The sequence below is a fragment of the Cottoperca gobio genome, chromosome 15 (assembly GCF_900634415.1).
Source record: "Cottoperca gobio chromosome 15, fCotGob3.1, whole genome shotgun sequence".
In the NCBI taxonomy this organism is placed as follows: domain Eukaryota; kingdom Metazoa; phylum Chordata; class Actinopteri; order Perciformes; family Bovichtidae; genus Cottoperca; species Cottoperca gobio.
This window is the reverse complement of record NC_041369.1, coordinates 15595414-15618046: the sequence shown is the minus strand read 5'-3', so window position 1 is coordinate 15618046 and position 22633 is coordinate 15595414. Positions and strand designations below refer to the sequence as shown.

At 38.9% G+C, this 22633-nt stretch overlaps 1 protein-coding gene across 3 annotated transcripts in view; it reads right to left on the bottom strand.

Moving 5' to 3' along the window:
• pcdh15a (protocadherin-related 15a) overlaps window positions 1–21026 on the bottom strand; it is a 192623-nt gene extending 171597 nt beyond the window's left edge. For all 3 annotated transcript variants that reach the window (XM_029449878.1, XM_029449876.1, XM_029449875.1), the window contains exon 1: window positions 20234–21026. The gene's annotated coding sequence lies outside the window, so the exon portion shown is untranslated. The remainder of the gene's footprint in view (window positions 1–20233) is intronic.
• Between the last annotated feature and the right edge of the window lie 1607 nt (window positions 21027–22633).

The window sequence follows — 22633 nt, the reverse complement described above, 5'->3', positions numbered from 1 at the left end:
GGACATTGTTGGGGTGTAGCCTAACAGGGAAGGTTTGTGAAAGAGAACCAGTAACCTACGACTAACACCTTTTCTAAGCTTTAAAATATTTTTGCTGAAAAAGACTGTGCAAATAGTGTACACTGCTTTGCATGACAATTAAGGATTCATTAAGTCTGCTTAATATATTTTAGACAGCCAAGTCAGCTGTGCAAGGCAATTCAGTAGTGTGCATCTGATCTTCTTGACAATAAACTGACTGAACTTTTATAAGACTACAGTACCCTCAATTACAAAACCAGCTGATGCTGCATGCTGAGCTAGGCACTGGGACTTAACAACAGCTGGACTGTATGTGAACTTGTTCACCTATAATAACTTAATGCTGCAAAGCAAGGCCTGAAAAAACAAAAAAGGAAATTGTGCGCAAATATCGTCCAACAAACATGACTGTTAGTGTTCCAGAGAGGGAATCCAGAGAGGGATTACTCCTACTGGTTTGTTGCAGCGCCTTCATAGAGGTGGGTGGGATGTGGGGGTAGTGTGAAACTGTGAACCTGATGCGAGCCATGAAAGAGAATTATCTATACCAAACTAGGCAGGAATTAATGTTCACTTCTGTTACTTATCATGCATGTTCTTATGCATTTATGTTACAACAGATTACAAGATGATAGCAGTGTAACTAATGGCAAATATGTATATTCAATAATGCACAACTTCAAAACATTTCTGAGTCCGGTTTAGTCAGAATCTAATGAAGAATCCTCTGTCAGCCAAATGTTAGTTCAAACCTGGTTGTTTAAAAAAAAAAAAAAATCCTTTAACACCTGTACACAAATGCAGTCCCCCCGCATGTAGTGTGCACACTGACTTAATGGGATCATTCATCAGCTAAGTCAGCACAGAGTGCTAAAAGCAGCTCCTCTTTATGAATTCATTCAGCATGTGACACTCAAAGTCTGACAGCCCTGGACTTGTGGTGGTAGCCATTAAGCTGAGCTATTCCTTATTATTAACACACGTCTCTGCTGATGTCCTTTAATGGACAGTAAAAGCCATCGAGACACGCTCTAGTGAGAAAACAGACACATTCAAACTGCCACTTTGGAGCCGAAGACAGACTCAGTAAATGAGGAACAGCAAGACAGAGAGATGGAAAGGGACATATATTTGCCCATTAAGTCCAAGAAATTATAGAAGATGCAATTAAACACCACGGTCAAAGTAAAAAGACTAATGCAATATATTGACTTTCATCTTCCTCAACACAGCGATAATCAATGATGGCTGTTTTCCAGAGTGAAGAAAACACATTTTGAGGGACCTGGTGTGATCTGAAGGTCTCTGAGCTTTCTATCTATAGACCTATAACAACTCTGAATTGCCTACAAACTAGAATAATGTACATGGGTTGCTGGATAATTCACATGCTGTAAATCAAGAGGGATGTGTGTTCAGCCGAAGCCTAGTAGAAAAAAGAGGAGTAATAAAAAAAGGACTTCATTGGTATTCATTGTTTTTGACGTGGAAGCTTGGCTCTTTTACTTTAACTCTTGTGCTTTCCTGCATCTAGCACACAGATGACCTTTGTGGCGCGTGTGCAGAAACAAAACACAGAGAAACGAAGCCAAGTTGTAAACCAAGAGTGATCTGAAAGATTACGTGGTCCCTCTGTCGGTCCTTTGTGGCGTTTATTTGTGTACCTCGTTTGTTCGGATTGTTATATAGGCCGGGGACATTAAGGGCTCTCTGCTGTCTCTCACCCTGGCCCAGCAACACCCTTTGTTAATTATGATACTTTGTTTTGGGAAGATGGTACAGGTAGTCTTGTTTTGTGGCTTTATTTCAGTTCTGTTTAGTTTGCCTTAACCTTTAGTACTCCATAGCCCAATAAACGATTGGCCTGGGGACACCTCTTCTTTTTAGCCACGCTAGCAGCATGTCTCTAGGGATGGCAATATTGGTCCGTCCACTTCTTTGGGTCACATCAAATTATCTCAACAAGTATTGGATGGATTGCTATTAAATATTGAACACACGTTCATGGTCCCCAGAGGATGAAGTCTGCCAAGTTTGATAATCTCCTGACATCGTCTCTAGCATCACCACGAGGTTGACATTTGTGGTTCAGAGTGAAATATCTCAACAACTATTGGATGGATCGGCATGAAATGTGTCATAACTTTGATGATTCTTTAACTTTACATCTAGTGCCACATACATGACAATTGATTATAATGTTTACTTTCTTTCCGGCTACATAGAAATTAAAATGCTCCCTTTTAATAAGGTTTTAAAAAGAAAAAAAAAGACAATCCATTTCTGTTTATCAGGTTATGCTTCCTTCCATTATGTCCATAATTCAAAAGAAGATCAAAAGATCAGCCGGTGAAGATATTAACACGACAGCTGGAATAATCAGTATAAGCATTGCCTTACTAAGGTATAATTTAATTATTTGAATGCGCTGAATGTCCCTTTCATGAACAGATGAATCGTGATCTGAATTGCATGTGGGTCCATTTGAAATGCATAATAAAGGAATTTTCAATAACCAGAGGACCAAGATTATCACTCTCTGGACAGTGATTATGTTAGTAGTAATTATCGCCACTGACCTCTTTGCAGGAAATGAAAGACCACAATAGTGCTGCAAAAGCTTAATATACCATTATAAAGCCAACAGTACTGCAAGAAGTCTGTGTGCCGGTGTCCCCATTTTTTGACAACACCCTGTAGGTTCATGCCAAAACAAGACCTCGGTGTGACCTGCTCCTAAATAAAACAGACACAGCCGTTAGTTGTTTCATGTGGTGCTGTGACCTACTCTGGTAAACACCAGAAAAAACCTGTGCTTGATGCGTTTCAGCACTGCGTTGCATAACATTTAACATACAAGAGTTCCATGTGAAAATGAAACTGTAGAGCTTTTTCCCACTAAAACACTTGCAGTAAAAGAAGAATGCTGGCCATTGATTGCTCATTGAGGCATTGGTGGCCTTTCCAAAAGGTGGCCTAGATTTTTCTCTGAGTTCTGTAAATGAAAATCGATTACAGGAAACCATAAATATAAATAGACCACAGCGATGTCTCTTGCACTGGACTGAGTTCGACAATATGAACTGAAGGTCACAAAGCAAAACATTTATAAGCTAGGGTGACATGTCCAATTTTGCTGGATAACCTATCATACTGCACAATAAGGTAAGAAACAAAAGCTGCTAAATGGGGACACATTTAGGGGCACAGGAGCACAGAGAATGGACCGTGTGTCGGATACAAATAATTTATATTGTACAACTGTAATGGAGTGGACTGGCAATATATTCTGAGAAGTACTCCAGCCTACAGCAACCCTGAAAAAGGCTGACACGGGCAGACAAAGTGAATGGATGTGTTGTCATTTTCACAAAAAAAAAACAAAAAAAACACTAGCGTGATCTATGCCTACTTTTTATTCCAGAGGTTTGTCATGCTCCATTTGGTTATGTAAAAAAAAAAACATATATGTAGCTCACCTTGAAAGTGAGAAAAAGAGGGCTTCAATTAAAATCTGACATCAGCACAACTCCACATTTCACAGCTAATTTACTTAGATCACAAGGTGTGTATGGCTTCTGCACAATGCTGCCAATCACAGCTCTCTCACATTTAGAAAACCATAAATGAAGCCTCGAGCTGAGAGGAAGCCTCTTTATCACCAGCCTTACAAGAGCAAACAACGTGACGCTTTCTTAAATGTCACCATCATATATTGACAAAGGGCTACGCTCACTCTATATGCTTTTGGGGGTTAAATGTCATCCCTCAGAGGAGTGGGAACATAACAGCGTGTTATCTCCTCTGAGACCTCTTGATCTGGCAGTAACAGTTTGAGGACAAAGAGGCAAGACGATTGCTCGGGTGGTCAAAGGAAAATATTTGTCACCAGCTTACTGTAATGAATTCTTGTGAGTTTTCCTTGGCAATCGTGTGATTAATTAAAAGACTTCAAGCTAATATATACATGTATAAATCACACTGGCTTCAAACTGCACACAGCCTTCTGCAGTCCATGCAGTTTCTACCAGCATTCAATTATTATTGATTCCATCTGCAGTACACTGTATGTACACTATCACGAGGCCTGCGTGGTCCTTGTGCGACTCTGCCGAAGTCTGTATGCAATCACTTGAGGTTTCGGCTGAATGCTGGCAGGTTGACAGTCTGTGAACACGAGGACTGCACTGGCTCCAGAATCCCTTTTTTCACCTCGAGTTGCTCATCCATCAGCATGAGCCCTGTCTGGCAGTTTCACTCTGAATATATAAGTACAGCACCAGCAATAAGCACAAACAAGATGCCTTATTTTACCAATTTATTTCCGAAGCATTCAGTGAAAATGGAGATTATTAAACAGGATGTATAGCTCCATTTGTCTAAAGAGTAAAAAGGATGAGGGCAGGAAAGTTCAGCTCTGATTTGGGGTAAAAATCCTCAACTTCATCTGGGGACGACATTGTCAAGCTGTGATGATTGCGAGAGAGCGTAATTGATCGTGAAATTGTCATCGCACCTGCAAGACATTCTAACACTGCTCGGTAAAGTGATAACCTTCACGATGGGATACAAGGTTACTCAGCCACTTGCTCCCTCAGCCCGGCCGCTGAATAAATGCTCTGTCAAACTTGAGGAAATATTTGTAAGAGGCCCCTTTTGTGGGCGTTGTGAGAATGGGGATTGTGCTTGCCAACTGGCTTTTGGATGCAAATGGCAGTTTTAGAGTATAAATAGCCCTCCAGCGGATGGTGTTAACAGAGTTGTCAGGAGAATTCATAAGGGTGGTACACTGGGGGAAGGATTAGACAAGAGCAGCGCACATTCTGGCAAAAGGTTTGATTTGGTGTCCTCTCTAATAGATGTCCTCCTCAGAGCAGAAAGTAGGAAAAGATGAGGAAAAGAAGATGGTCAATGAAACGTTGAAATGTGGATGTTTTAAGTTTTTATCTTGAACTACATTATTGAAGCATCAATTGACTACTTTAATAAAAGAGATACACATCTTTATATTCATTGTAGTCCACTGCCAGGAGCTTATTAATGTTCAAAATGACTCATTCACTGATGCATAAGTGCATGAAACAAAACTATTTAAAACCATAACACGATGTGACAGATGTCTTACTGCCTTCTGTTCTAACAAACAATTTGTTCTGTGTGCTGCTGCTGCTGGTGATATCGATGAAAGACACTGACCAAGAACAATCAGACGTTTTACAAAGTGGAGCACTGTGACACATTTTAGCAAAAACTAGGGCTGCACACTGCACAATATATCTTTTTTTTTTTTCATTGATGTCACAATACCAGAAATGTAGTAGTCAATAACAATACCAGTGAAATTCCACGTAAAAAACTAAAACAAAACAATAAATCCCATGTACACACCTTTTTTATCGTTCGAACAAACGGGTCATAATTCCCTCTCTAATATCCATTTTATTTTGCTGTGAAAATATCTCCTTCAAAACAGCTGTACTGTTCAAGTTTCTCGTCAAAAACTGAACATTTTACAAGATCGCATTTGAACACAACATTATGGTTGCTTTGGTATGGTTAGCTGTTAGCTCCGTTATTTAGCCAAGCCGGTATGTGTTGCCCACTGGCTGCTAACAGCTACCGCATCTAGCGCTCCTCCTGCCGATCAACAGGGATGTGTTGTTCCCAATGTGGTATTATCTGGAAAGAAAATCATCCCGGGAAGATCTCTGTAAGTCCAAAACGCTGGGACGCAGTTAGTCTCGAGCAATTACAGTACTACTAAATATTACGGTACCTGCGGTACTGTAAATGAGTATTGTCATGTTTTCAGAAATTTGGCAAAGACTTGGTACCGTAAAATCGGATATCAACACATCGCTAGTCATCGCAATGTCAACTTGCTCGTTAAACAAAATGGCAAAAGGCTGCAAAATTGCACTCAGGGATTTATTTTGAAAGAAAGTATCAGTCGAAAACTGCACTTGTATGTAACTATCATTCTTATCTTTTAATTTTTTCAACTTGTTCAATAAAAGAATGTTGGGAATTTATATACAAGCAGTATACTGAAAACAGCAGAGAGGCAGACTGAGTCCTAATGTCTCAAGTAATCAAGTAATCGCCATATTAAACGTTATTGCAAATTGCGTATTTTTCTCAAATTGCGCAGCCCTACTCTGTACATAGTTTCCAGTACATTTTACGAGTATGACCCCGTCTTATTTTTGACTCAAGTCGTCCGAAATCTTCATTTTTCAGAGCCATAGTGTGGCCTCGAGTCTACACGGACTTACAAAATGTTACGCTAGTGATTCAGAGCGAGTCTGTTTAGTACTCAGCATTAGCTCCCAGTCCACTGCCTGAGGTAGGATCACTTCTGAAATACACAAGATGCAGTCTGAGGGTAATCCTGATGGGAAAAGGGCTGATGTTTAACTAAATCCATTCTTATTGTAATGTGCATTCAATTCTGTGCAAAGGCTTAAGCGATATCTGCAAATCTTTCCACTTATTCTGTGGAATCTGCTGAATCGCTGAGTGGGAACACAAATAGTGACTTTGAAATGTATATACCATTCCTGATATCATCTCTATGCAAATATTAATATATCTATATCATAATTATATGCGTAATAATACTCCCAGAAAAGCTGTGTATATCATGTGCAATAAACATGTATCACCAAGGCAAATGCAAATGAGATTATGTTATGTTTTAATCAGAAACAGAATGCTCTGGCAAGCTGGATTTCCAATCCTTGTTGCAAGAAAAGTGTTTATCCTCACATGGAGAAAATTCACTTATTTCACTGAACCAAAAAGTCATTTCCTCTATTGAATGTACTACCACTCACTGGTTAGGTAATGGGCCCCGACCATGTGCGTTTACACAGTGCTGTCAGCCACGACTGTCATATCCCACGAGGATGAAGAAAAACAAATTCCTCATTTTGTCGTGTGAGAAACAAGATGCAGAAGCACTGGCACGGGCATGTGGGAAGCGTCTTTACGCAAAAGGTTAAGGATTCCTGCTAAGCAGAGCAAAGTACAGGAAAAATAGGAGGGTTTTTTTTCAATTTAATTGAGGCTCTCACATTAACTTCAAAAGCGACAGACAAGTAATTCCCACTCTTTGCTGGTGTTCATTTTCCCAAGCTAAAACCTTGTCCTCTTCATTAAAAGTCCATCCCTCCTCATCCCCTTGAGCCTGTCATGTTCAAACAGTGTTTTCAGCTCCTTGCAAGGCTGGATTAATTAAATATTTGATATAAACGTCAAAATAAGGGAAAAGCAGCGTGGACTAGGGACCACGGTGATTACCACTAGGAGAGAGAAAGATTTAATGAGGTAAAAAAATGTATATATCTTTTTCCTTAACTACAGCCTATGCTGTACTGTGGTGCTTAAAAGTTGAAATAGATTTTACCAAGATGAAACCTTGCAGCGTGCCTTAAAATGCCCTGGTGTCCTGAGATATTTCTTGCTTTATCATTTTTATTGCATTTTTAAAGATACCAAAAAGATTCCAAGAAATTCCTCAGAGGCTATGGCTGTCAATCTCAGATGTTACCTTGAACATTAATGTGTTGTCCTGTTCCCAGTGGCACATTATTTGCTGTGGTTATAGTCACAATAGGTGTTGCATAGTTGGCAACAGTAGCGAGTAAGCACAACTGAAGATGCCAGTGTACTAAAACAGAACTGGTTTGAACACATTTGCCTACTGGACGTAATCAGACCACCCATCAATCTACTTCGAGCATCACTCAGCATTAATGTTCAACGTCTCAACAGTTATTTGCTGTCCTAATTTATAACACAGACATTTATAAAAATATTGACCATGACTGGTTTTGTTTTCAGGCTTTTGATGCCTAGTGAAGTATAGATTAGGAAAGGGGAGAGAGAAGGGGGACAATGTACAGCCACGGGTCGGCCTTGAACCACGGGCCTGCTGTGGCAAGAACTCAGCCTTTGTACATGGGTCACCTGTGCTACCAGGTGAGCTACCAGGGTGCCCACATTTATCCATGTTAATAAGCAGACATAGGTGTGATGGTGACTCCTGCATTCGGAATACATGTTGGATAAAGAACAACTTGAGCAACATTCTTTTGGCCTCTGCTCAAAGTGGTAATTCTAGCACACTCTGAATTGGTGGGCTTGGCGAAAGAGATACTATTAACATACTTTGCATCAAAACCCCTCGGAAAAGAAAACACAGCTGCAGGATGGTAAAGGGCTATATACTGCACTGTCATGAAATAAGACAGCTGCATTGCAGTACAATGATGTCAGCTCAGAAACCTTGTGGCTACTCAACCACCACCTGTCAGAAGTTCAACCCATTGACCACGTTTGTTTTATTCATAAAGGGTAACACTTAGACATAGACCTTATTTCGGTCCTCCTCTGCTGGGAATACCCATCTAATTATATGGTCCCCTTACAGCAGCCGCATGTATGTAGTTGTAGATAGCCTTTTCAAGCTGAAAGGCCAGTAATGGCCTCTCATTATTCAGTGCCAAGACATGTATTATGGTATTTCAGTCTACAAGCGCTTCAGCAAGAGTCTACAGCTATAGAGAGAGGTTAATTAGGTGAAGCTGCCACTAATTGACTGGCTGGACCACTCATGACTCTCTCACTTCACGATCAACACTCCACGAGCTGCTCCACAGTGGCGGCGACAGGAGTTCAAGAGTCTTTATGAAGCAACGAAAGATCTAGACATAATTCCTCCAGTTCATGTATGTACATTCCCAGCCTCCCAGTCACACCTATAATCAAAAAAGAGATAGATGGATAGATGGATAGATGGATAGATGGATAGATGGATAGATGGAATGGATAGATGGATAGATGGATAGATGGATAGATGGATAGATGGATAGATGGATAGATACTTTATTTATTCCGAGGGAAATTCAGGACAATTTTCAAATATAAAAATAATCAATTTTATTTATATCTGGATGGAACCAAGCTAGCAAAACTAAGACAAAACAGCCTTATTCTAGCTTTTTAAAGCATTATTGGATCCTCGCTTTACATCTCTTGCTTACCATCCATTACTAATGTTAAACCAACAACACACATAAATGCTCTCACTTGTCAGAATGAATGACTTCAATAGATTAAGGATTATTCCATCAAACATGCACAAGACTAGACTGTGTCTCAGAATGACAGCCTTACTGTAAGCTGGAGGGTCTGCTCATTGTTGGGCGACTAATGGAGTGCGTGTGTTATATATGAGGCTCTATATTGGTTTGGATCAAGTCAAGCTCTACTTCATCTGACCTGATTATCAGCAGATGTCAAAATGTCCTCTTCTTATGATGAATGGGTTTACTTTTTAGGCCACATCAGTCACAAGTATGCTTTGATTAAAATTCCAACTAAGACGTTGCAGAACTGTGAGAAGGCCTTGTTGAGATAATGCTGCAGAACAAAAGGTCACATTCATTACATTTATGGCATTCCATAGAACGTGACAGAGAAATCATGCGAGAGCCAAATCAAAATTGCTCTTGAATCAATAGTCCATATCACAATGACCCTACAGGGTGACAGTAAAAGTAACTTTATTTATTTTCACTTGTAGCTGAAAACAACACCAGACTACAGACTCATGCGTCATTCATTGTATGCATTAAATCTTCTTTTTGTGCTCTTTTAAAAAAAGGGGAGAACACAACAGAAACTGTCTGCTGTTATTTTTACCTGTCTCTCTTCTACACCTGCAGCTAAACTACCAGGTAATTAGAAGGTATGAATCTTTTTGTATCTCACGATTCCAATGGATTTAAATTATTGGTGTTACGAGTCGATTCAAAATCTACTCTTAAAACAATTCCAGATTCAGAATCAATTTTTCATTCAGTACATTGAGGTGCCAATTTCAGGGACTACTCCAGTCTGCATTGTGCTAATAAAGGCGGCGTGGCTAAATGATGGCATGGAAGCAAAGGGTTCAAGGTTATAGTGTCTATAAGATTATGTAGTTTTTATATTTGAAAAAGGTATATCAAGTGATTGCAATAATGTAAACACACAAATGCAAACCCAAGACAAAAGGTAACATCGATTAATGCTAAACTTGCACAAATAAACAATTTTCACTAAAAGGTTTTTAGTATTTTTCAATTCTTTCAATTCTTCAAGAACAACAAGTTCAAGTTATACAAAAAATTAAAATGCTGCCTGTTACATAAATTATATTAGTAGGCTGAGGTTAGCTGACTTTTTAATTCGTACAAGCTTGCCAATTTCACAATAAATTGTACACAAATAACACTGTAAAACGGGTAGTTTATGCTTGACACAACTTTGACTTAATGTGTAGGATTACTGTCCTTAAGTAGCAATATATAGGTTGTTTTGTAGAAAACAATTAAAATCAATTGATTCCCCCCCCCCCCTTCTGTAGGTGGATGAAGATGTGACGTTCAGTGTACATACAAAGTGATAGAAATCATGTGTTGTTTCAATTCAAATGCTTAATGCTGATTAGACTTAAACAAAGAAACGTGCTAAGAAGTCCTTCTCTGCGTGCAACTATCAGTCGGATTATGTTTTCGTGCAAAGAAATAGACTTTACATTCAGTGTCAAATCAGTCAAGAGTAAGCTTTACTATGAAATGTCTGACAACATTACTTACATCTACAATAACATTATGTCAAGCAAATGTACTTCAGCTACTGTATGAATATCCTCTCTGGTTTTCCTTTAAGTTAAGGCCCTGTCACACATATCCGTATGACCGAAACGTATGTCGGCGCATACGAAAGTTTAAAGTCCAAATACGTCCAACTTTTCATTGGATCAGAAAAGTGAACATATACAGATACGCATGTCTAACCTATTGATATCGTATCTCTTCCTAATACAAAATGTATCAGACGAATACCCAACAAATGCATAAGATATACAAAAAAATGGTGTATACAAAATATCGGCAACACGCTGGTGTACGTTGATATAAGGTAAGGTATAAGTAGTATTTGTTAATAACTCACTGTGTTACGCTGGGGTGCGTTGTTGAACGCTGATGTTTTGAGCATGTTCAAAATTACCGGACGTAACCGACGTGTGCTTCATAAGATATGCTGACGTGACGTGACGTTAGACATACGTGAATAAGGAATACGTAGGTGAATATTTACCTACGTAAATACTTACATAAATACCTACGTGACTACGTTAGAGGAACGTTAGATATAGACTACGTCGGCTGACGGTGAATCCTACAGACAATGTATTGATAACGAGTGGATACCCTATTCCTACCCTATGTTAAGATGATGCCTGACGATGGAGTAACTTATTAAACGTGTTTCTACAGTACAGCTAGCGTTCAGCATGTTAGCCGTTCTCCAGCATCAGCATGACGTGAACCAGATGGCACTTTTCCAGCTTCGTTGGCCAGACCCTCTGATACGTTTTAAATATGTAAGTGATAAGCTATCAATGTTTGACATACGTATAATAATTTGTTATGTATTCGTTATGTATACGTCAGCTACAACACCGCTGTGGAAAAGTTGGACGTATTTGGACTCTGACACATTTTACGCTACTTTTCATATACGCATGTTTCTGCCATACGGAGCTGTGTGACAGGGCCGTATGTCTGGCGTGTTCGGCGTATCGTCTGCGTCCTTCAAACGATCACAACTTACCCTTAATTTATATCAACCTATTGCCAATATTTCGTATGCTCCGGTATACGTTTCTGTCATACGGATATGTGTGACAGGGCCTTTAAATGCCACTAACACTCAAACACCATAACATTTACAACATGTATTTGTATAGCAAAGTCTTGCTAAATCAACAAATAAAATGGACATAATTGTGAATTTCCCTCCATTACTGTTATGTGAATATTAGAAGTTGGTTCATCAAGATAAACAGTTGGCGTTAATTCTCCAGACGAGTTCAATCGAACCATTGCAGAGGAAGAGGGTGCAAAAATTAAAAAAATTTAATATATTTTTAATGGTATTTATGTACGTTTCATGTATTAGTGTGAGGAAGGTTACAGTGACTTCATCACTCCAAACGATGTTTGTGTCTGCTGCTATTTTTAATCTCGTCAGAGAATGTTTAAATCATGAACATTTATTCATGAAGATTAGGATTAATTCGCTAAAAACGTTTCCATAGCACTGTCGCATTAAGCTTAAATTGATACGCTGACTTTTCCACCTCAGCCAAGTGTGTTCTTGATGCGAGTTTGTGTTTTGAAAAAAGGTTTTACATCTGCAGCTGTACCACCTGCTGAAATGAAATGAAAATCGAACTTCACTAACCTCTAGTGGGCATTACTACAGCTTGTGACTCTAAAACATCAAATGTGATGTTCATGTCATGCCACTCATGACATGAAGGGTTTTATAAATCATTTGTCCATCAGCTAACTTTGTACTGTATCGTACAATATCCTGAGCTTTTGTGATTTTATTTTTCTGCAAGGGAAGGTAAACGTTGTGGGTCTCTGGATTACAACAAGACTACAACTGAAAACTTTATATTATTTCAGCGATTTGTATTAAGCTTATTGTTACCTGCTCATTCTAACATGTTGCAAACTTCACAGCTGACTGTAGTCGCCACAGATATAACTCAGGAAAGACTTTTAAGCTATGTATTCTTTCATTTTTTTTATTGTAATGGGTGCCTTAACTAAATTTTAATATAGGTCACACATGCTGGGAGAGCTCATTGTATTATTTGTGCATTGATGAAAGAATGAGTATTGTATGACTGCGTGGTAAACAAGCCGAGAGCTAACTATTCTATAATTAAAAAACAGAACTTAATCAGCCTACATTATACATTTTCCTGTATTGTTTGTATTTTGGTTTATGAAGACTTAAGATGACTTATAATGAAAACATTATTCATTGTTGTCTTATATTGCTTAGTAGAAGCTTAAAAAGGAAAACATTTCCACAAAGAACCTGCTGCCAAGGAAAAGCTATTTTTCATTGCATAATTACATTTCCCAAAAGTCAACTGTTTTCGATGTTTTATGAGCGCTGCTCTTGTGGACACTAATGAGCAATATTAATAACATAATTGACTTGCTTCGTGTTTGGCATGAGAGACACAAGACAAGTCTCAACAGAGACAAAGACTGAACATGTCAACCTGGTTTCTCTATGAAACAGACTATTTTTAGAGCACAATGGAAAGTGACAAAGATGTTAAACCTACTGAACATTATGGAGCAAAACATGGCCGGGGGGGAACTGCAGCAGTTATCTATGTTATCATTTATGGATCGGTTAGTTAGTTTGTGTTATTGTGTGACTTTGGTGAATCCGAACTAACCCTTTAAAAACACCAAAGTCACACAATAACACAAACTAACTAACCAATCGAGGCAGCAGTAGACCAACAACCTCTGTGTGCTGGTGGCTTTAAAAGAGAGCACACATAACAGTTCACCGTCAGAAAGGGCTGTCTCATGAATGGACTATCAATACATAAACCTATTTGTTTCACCAAACTGGCAATGCAGATTGCCACCTACTGCGGGTAATACGCTGATTATGTATAGTACTTCACACAACCCCGAATGCAAAACATCCAAACTGTCCCTTTAATGGCACTTAAAAGCAGTTTAAAGACCATTCCTAGCGTTGTTGTAGTCACAAAATCTCAATCTGTACCCCATCAAATGTATAAATTACAATTAATAACTTGTAATTACTTTAAATCCTGCTGGTTAAGTAGTGAGTAGGTACTAGATGTGCCATTTGATGCAATTAAAAGAACTTCAGCAGAGTGTTCTGACCTTTAGTTCATGTTTTGTATGCAGGTCAGGTCTTTTATAAGTCGTACTGTCTGGGGCAAAGTTACCAACAGTCAAATTAAAAGACAGGACGGTGATCAGATATAAATGCGGTTTATATCTCTGTAACAAATACAAATAGAAGTTTGGTTTAACAACAAACACAAGAAGAATTTCCTTCTACGGCAAACGGTCGTAGAGTGGAAAAATACTCATTCGTCATGCAAGATGTTTGAATTCAATGCAAATAAAAGCACCGACTTTATTTAAAAACACGTTGACCTCAATGCTCCATTTGTTGCCCGCTGGTTGTGTTTTTACATAATTGTAGATTTAATGCTCTAAATACAGTTTAGATTTTTACAAGGTCTTAAATAAAATGTTCTGGCTGTCAATCAACCAGTCAGAGCTGATTCCCTTACATACATGTCTCAAATGTATGTGCACATTTCACTTGTCTCACTGGCGTCAAGTTAATTTAAATGAAGCAGCTGTGTTTATGTGAAGAAGTTGGTTACGCCACCCCCAGACAAAAAACTTCTCCTTAGCTACTTTTGACAATACCTGGAGCTTAAATTGTGTGATTATTTTTTTAGCAAACAAGAAGAAAAACCAAACGGCTTGAGGTTATCGAGGACTTAAAGCATAATCAGTGAAATGTCAACCTGGAATCACATATCGTGCTCCCACAACCTGTTATTGCCTCAGAGCTCCGTGGCATTGTGCGCACATTACTATTTTTATGCTTGAAATAGATATTCAAGGAGAGCTGTGTATGTGTGCGTCTGTGTGTTTGAGTGTGTGTTCAAGAGAGAGCATGAGAATTTGGATATGTTTTATTGGTGCGGTGGGAGGGTGGATCTTACGTGCTTCAGGATTCATCCCTCTGCGACTCAATTCCTTCCCATGCCTCAGCAGGTTGCCTCGGGCTTTGATATTTTATCACCTTATTTTTGTGGTGTTTCCAACCAAGATGTTTGGAATTGTTTGAAAGTCTGAATGTAAATATTTTTTTTATTGATTTCAGCTCCAGCTTTATTATACTGATGATGCTTCTTTGGCGAGGCTGTGAGAGTGCACAGCTCCAACATCAGTGCGGAGCTCGTCAACTTCAGCATTCATCGAGTTTATCCTCGAAAATGATTTTGCAAAATTAATGACCAGTCCAAAATAAAAGCACCTGACGAAACGTAACAGTTTGTTTGTTGTATATTGCAACTAAAGGGGTGAGTACACATGATTGCTTTAGTTAAAAAGCTGCGCTAATCAATATTTGTATATTATTAATAGATTAAATGACTGTATAATGTGAAAGGGGTGGATCGTAGTGTCAAATCGATAGAAAATTTTGCCAAACTCTGCAGTTCCTAACAGCTTTATAGTGAATTTCATCAGCACTTTGTTTTGGTTTTACGGCTCGCAAAATGTTTTGATACACTTTTATGTTCTCATCAGCATTGTTTTTGGCAACAAAGCTCTAAAAAGTCCCCTGTAAACTACCTGCCCAGCACTGAACGACACAAAGACAAAGTTAGTAATTAGCTGGAGAACATAGTGGAAGCATTTAGCGCCAACATATTGTCCTCAGAAGGTGGAGATCCAAAAAGAGAAAAGAGGGCAGTAAAGGTTGGACAACAAATTAATCCTATTGTTGGAATAAGTTATCCTTTAACTTTATTATGTTTATCCTCAACGTTTTCAATGAATATGTATTTGTTGCAGTATGTGGTCTGCTATATATATATATATATATATATATATATATATATATATATATATATATATATATATATATATATATATATATATATATATATATATATATATATATATATATATATATATATATATATATATATATATATATATATATATATATATATATATATATATTGTTTGTTGCTGTGTCAAATAAATCAAATCCAACTCCATGTCTGCTGGATATATAAATAATAATTAGCCACAGTTTGCTAACACATTACAAGTACACACACAAAAATATGTCAATTTTACAGCTCATTACACTGCCCCCAATTAACACACAAAAAAAAAGTATGCAAATAGGTCTAAAAGAACATTTTGTGCACCACTGTTACATTTTCAAAACAGAAAAATGTGTTTTGCTATATAGCTTTGAATCATCCTAGTAAGATTTACAATTTTCAATCTAGTAAAATTGTTTGCGCAATATATAGGATCAACGTCACAGAGGGTACATGCACTCATCGGTAAAGCCACAGAACACATACCATATCCTTCCATAACAGCCACAGATAAATACTCTCGCTGAAGTGTGAAATTAAAACATGGCCGCATCGGTCCACGCCTACAAATGGTGCAGCCAATCTTAAACTATTGTCGTAGTATGATAATTCACATCCCTCCTCTCTATTTGCTTTTTGTACAGCAGTATTCGTTTGGAGCTGGGGCAAATATTAATTCATGCTAATAGAATTCCAATCAGCAAACATACAGACACTTGCAAACTGCCTCGTACGATATCGATGAAAATAGTCTGCATACCTGCTTCTGACAAAACATTTAAAATGATAAATTCCTTCCAAGGGCAGCTGCTAAAGGGAGATGACTTTATGTTAACTGATGCACTGGTTTGATTCTGCTCATTACATGGACTTCACATAAAGGGCAAGTAAACAACAAACAGCTTTTCAGTCTTTATGTAATTATTGATTCAAAAGAACCAAATATCAACAGCATGATAACTGCTCAATGTTAACCTTTGCAGTTGGTGTAATAGGTGGGTTGGTATTGTAGTTGGACACTAATATTTAAATGGATCATTTAATGACAAGGAAACACATGCAGCCTCTATGTTGCTCACCGACACATTTGCTGAGAGCTTCATACGGAGGATAGGCTTACGGGCGTGCAGCTAATCAGCACAACTCTTGTTCCACTGCTGGCGCCAATCAAAAGCACAGCATTCCCAAAAACGTAAAGCTTCCTTCTCTCTCTGCTGCCCAGTCAGCAATAGTTACTGTGGTCCACATTCAGACATTTAACAAGAGGGTGAAAGCACAGGAGCGCAGGAACAAATTGCCCTTCAGGATTCTGTTAGGTTCTACTGTAGAGTGTATGACTGTGATCCCTACAACAATAAGGTCTGTCTGTTAACTAGATTCAAAATAACGGGATCCATCCAACATATTTGTAATAAAATCATTTATAAACCAGAGGAGGAAGAAAGAAAACTGTTCTTATCCAAGCTGCATAGACAGCACTAGTCATTGTGTTCGAGAGTGACAAGTAAAGAGAGATAAAGCAGTGGGAAAGAACAAGAGAAGGAAAGCAGAAAAATAGATCTGCAGAGCGTACATATGTATGGTTTTTCATATTCAAATCAAGTTCCCTTTCCATTCATTTTGAGACTATAGGTATTGCCACACTGAGATAACTTGTATGAAATCATCTTCTCCCTTCATGCTTCAGAGGGGACTTGGACACAGATTTCTGCTCCAGCTGCGAGCCACCACGGTTAGTCAAGCCCTGCTAAGACCTAATGCAGCTACAAGTTTTTGGCTTTAAATTTACAACACCTCAAGACCAAGCTGATGAAATGTTGTAGGTCATAGCAGCCCCATGGGTCCTTCTAAAAATGAAAAGATCTCCTCTGAATCTGAATCATTACTGGCTGTTTTGACAGTTTAGTCGTCACAGTGATATTCATTTTAAATGTGATTCATCTATAATGTAATGACTTTAATGAATTAACTAGTCTGTTACAATGGTACAAAGAAACCTCTATAATTTGTGATGACTTGAAGCTTGAGCCAAACATGAATATAAATGTCAACGTTACAGATACACATTAAAACCTATTGAATGGGGCTTTACCGGATCAGTAAAAATGTAATCAATGTATATGCCCAAGTATAAACTGATTAACTATATATAAGCCCTTTAAGTTGTACATTAAGAGTGACTTTCACAGGATGGCGCAGAACATTTGGAAGTTAAAATATGTCAAAAATGAGGAAAAACAAGTCAGTGCTGAGCTGAGAGTGCAATGCAACAACTGCAGCCATGTGAACACTGTTGCACTTCAGTGTGTCAACTTCCATGGCACTCTTTAAATCTCACTGTTATTTGTTTCACTCAGGAGGAATTTCTTTGTTACTCCCATGTGGTAACTTTCTTCTGCTAATTTATATCCTCTCAAGAGACTACTGCCTTGATCACTTCTTCCTGACACAGAGCACAGGCAGCCATTACTGCTCGCTACTTTTGTGTGCGTGACTTCTTCTCTGTTACTTCTTTATTTCCCAGAGCAATGGAGGATCTGTCTCTCTCACCGGCCCTGGACAGAATACTGCAGAGCATTGCAATTTCACGCACTCACGACAGATAAATCTTTCTGCTTGGCTCGCCATGAATCTTCTAGGGCTGAGTGGCCACACAGTGTGGCACTGTTGCACCTGACGTTAGTGGAGCTGCACCCTTTGAAATTTTGGGATGCACCTGCATTACTTGGAAATCCCTTTTCATCTGTATGCCACCTGGGTTCAATTAGAGACAATTCAAAAAAGGGCCAAAGGGGTTCTGAACAAGTCGAGTGTGATTTTGTTAAATATGCATCCAATTGCAATTCTACTCTTAGAAAATAAAAGTAAACACAGACAAACTGACTAAAAAGGTGTATGTGATGGAATACAAACTAAACTCCCATACAAACACCATACTAGATATTATATTTTTGCATTTACTTTAAACTCTATGCAAGTCTCACACACTATCAGCCTACACTGTGAGGACATATCTTTAACCTTCAACAAATGAACCTTTAGTTTCTTTCCAAGCTGCCGTTCAACCCCTCTTCCATACCCCTCAATCATCAGATGCTATCCCACTGAGCAGGCCATGACAATGGGCTGCCTATGGAGCAGGACACAGGCAGAATATCAATGGAGTCTGGCTGGCCTGAGCCACGCTACTCTTCATCTCTCATTTCCCAAATGTGAGCCTCTGCAAAGAACTGGGCCGAACCTAGACTGATGAAGACAATCCGTAGCAATGCTTTTAAAGTATTCCCAGCAGACTTCTAGGGCACTACCCAAACCTGTAGCTGTTGGGAACTGTAGTACACATAGAATAAAAATAACATCATAGGAGACAGGAGAGAGACGAGCATTTTAAACACACTCCTGTAGTTTTGTCTTGATGCTCACTGTAAGCAGCACTATGCACATACTATACTATCAATACAGTTCATCTCACTGATTGAATCCTGCTGGATGATCACCCATCACACTGCAGCAAGCTAAAATCACAGAAATGCAGTCAAATTAAGATGCGTGTCAGGGTCTGACCAGAGGTCTAAAAACATAAACTTGATTAATGTGGTCGTCATCTAAGTCAAACTGCACTGGACTGATTGTTGCACAGGGGTTTTCTTAAGTCATGCCACCAGATACTAGACTAAACTAATTACATGGCGTTTGTGCTTATACAGTTGGCTTACAGTTGCTTGCTATTATACAGTATAGATTGATAGACTGAAGTTCAAGGCATGAGACAATGCATTACTATGCTGTGCAATAAAATGAACATTCTGTGCCATCACTTTGGTCAGGATCATGTGCACGCTAAGTTCATCAACTCAAGTCTATTTTGAAGTATTTTTGAAGAGTTTACTGCATTTTGGTGAAGTACAAATTATGATATCTTTAAAGCTGATGCAGAGACAGTCTGCTCTATAAGTGAGCACTATATAATACTCATTTTCTTTACAGAAAAGGCATTAATGCTATGCTCAGAGTTTAATTTATGTTAATCCTAAAAAATAAGAGTATGTCCTTTCAGGAGCAACTCCATGTGCTGGCGTGGGAAGATCTAAAAAAAAAAAAATGGCACTGTGCTAGAAGATCCAAATCACATTTGTTGTTTAAATAGTGGCACTCCGAGGAAAGGAAGCTCACACCGAAATATTTTTTTGATGCCAGAGTTGTTCAATGCATTTCAAAGCAGATTTGACCCGGTTAACAAACATGAGGGAACAAACACTAAAACACGGATCCCTAAAGTATTGATCGTCCCCGAATTGCTGCACATTAGCCTTCATGCGTATGGAGCGTTGTTTCTTCAGAGCGCTTGAGTAGGCTGACGTGTTAAGCGTGTGAAATACCCTGCATGGTCCCTGGATGATGCCATACAACGTACAAAATGAAGGATAACAATTGACTAACACTATGCCTGTCAAATATATGAAGATATCGATTATATTATTCAAAAGGTTTGCGATGGCACCTGCGCGTAACAGGCTCCGACTGTTACGCCTGTTAAAGAATATAATTTCCTAAATTCCAACTGCTATGTGTGTGGATTTAGCTGCCTGACACAACATTAAATAATTAAATGAATCCCACAAATAGAAAAAAAAACTCAGTTATAATAAGATATTTCCTTACCTCACGGACGCACCCGTTGTATTCCAAGTGCACCAAAGGTCATTGCGCAAATATTCAGAGGACAGGATGTTGGAGTGATGAGAAAGTAGGTTACACTGCACCTAATCCAGTTCTTAGTGTCCTTCAGACGTCGTCAACCCTCTAATCTTCAAAGCGCGAGGGGAGCCTCCCGGGCGCTCAGAGACTCCGTTTATAATCTCACCGCTGTCACTTCATGCGTGTGGCTCACTTTCTCTTGCGCAGCCGGTCAGCCAAAGTTGTCCATGTTCATTTCACTAATGCAGGCGACCCTGCACAAAAACTGTTAACGTTTTCCAATGAAAAGTGGGAGAGGTCGGCTCGATCTTCAGCGTCTGACAGGTGGCAAATCCAAACACCGCTGAAAGGATGCACACATCATCTAACGGGATGTGGAGACGGCCGAAACCATAAAGCGATTCTCGGGGCAGATTAACCCATGCGTTGTGTAGATTTCCCCTTCATTTCCTCTTTTCTTGCGCTCTGGCGCCACCCAAAGTTGTCCCGGAGAGTTTTATCCACACCAAATGTCTTCATGTCCAACCCCCTAGCCAGATTCAGGCACATTGATCAAATTTAGATTTAGAGACACACCTTCCGAGATTACTTTTGTTGAGTTATATCATGCGGTGCAGACATTTGATTTCATTATCATGTTGTTATTCTACTCGGAGCATCAAATAAATTAAATATCAGTGAGATGGAACTAATCCAAATCTCTCTGAAGCCTCACCGAGCGACCTCAATATACAGCTGGATGATGTTGTGAATTCATTGCCAAATAACTTCTCAGAATGTGTGGCAGCTCTTAATATTGCTTAGGATCATTTTTCCTGTTGTCAGTTTTCCACTCACTAATTATTCCTATCATTTCAGAACGTGCTGTCCCTCCAAGCGACGTATTTCCTGCCTTTCGTCGTTACGTGACAGCCACATGTGCACCTGTTCCCAATTCTCTAATCAGCTACCCGGCATTTAAGCAACGCACTTGCCCTCAGGAGGGTCCTCACGGTTTCGTCCTGCCTGTGTGTAACAGTTTGCTGTAGTTGTGTCGCGCTTTTTCGTTAACTCTCCTGATGGCCCAACACAATACACTTTGTTTTAACTTTATCTGGCGTCCTGCAAGTCCTGCGTTTAACCCCAATCTTCTGTTAGGGGTCATCGAGACCTCTTGACCTCTGAAACAGCTTCTAAAGTGGTTTTGAATTGATAACATGTTCCAGAAGTCAGCGCCAGAAACTGATGCATTTGCTCTGTTTGGGTTCTCAGAGATCCCAGCTGGCTGCAAAATCCTCTATATCTGAAATTGTTGTTGATAGTACTTTGTACACAGCACCATAGGCTACCTCCACAATACCAAATAAGTCTATTTGGATTTATTTTTATTTTATTATTTTTCTAACATGCCTACATGTAAAGTCTCACCTGCTCGCATACCACATTGATCCCTTAGAAGCTCCGATGTGCAAATTCTAAACTTTCCACCTGGAGAATGTAAATAATGTACATTTCTTATCTCAACGTTTCCCTTTCTTACTGTGAAAGAGAAAATCAGACCTAAACCTAACAACAAAAAATCCAATTTGAAATAAGACTGGGTTCAAATGTCACATGCAAGTGGAACAACAAGACTTTAGTATCAAGAGAAGAAAATAATTGATGTTTAATGCAATGTCAAGGTTATGTTCTTACATTTATATCATATAGAAGGAGGCTTGTATAGCCAGTTTGAGCCTTCAATAACAGCAACAGTTCTTGTCAATGTGCTGGATAGAATGGTTTTATCCTTGCAATTTCTAGACTGTAAGCACAAACTAGATTTATATTCCTTATTTTATAACAAAGTATTATAATGTACAGCTTCAATTTGGTTATGTAGTGACATGTACTATGTGTTGCTGCTTCCTGGAAAGATGCTGTGGTGTTCTTCCAGCATAATATGTCTGCTCTGTGGAATAAAAGATGACAGGTTACTATTTTACCTGATTTGTTACCATGTGTTGCTGTACACATATAAACTATCTTTTAATTCCCAAGCATGGCTTTACTGTGGACATCAGGGACATGAACATTGCTCTCAGGAGGATGAACTCACAGAGTCTTTTCCAAAGTGCTTAAGGCCCTGTCACACATATCCGTATGACAGAAACGTATGCCGGCGCATACGAACATTTGTCAGAGTCCAAATACGTCCAACTTTTCATCGGATCGGAAAAGTGAACATATACAGATACGCATGTCTAACCTATTGATATCGTATCTCTTCCTAATACAAAATGTATCAGACGAATGCCCAACGAATGCATAAGATATACAAAAATATGGCGTATACAAAATATCTGCAACACGCTGGTGTACGTTGATATAAGGTAAGGTATAAGT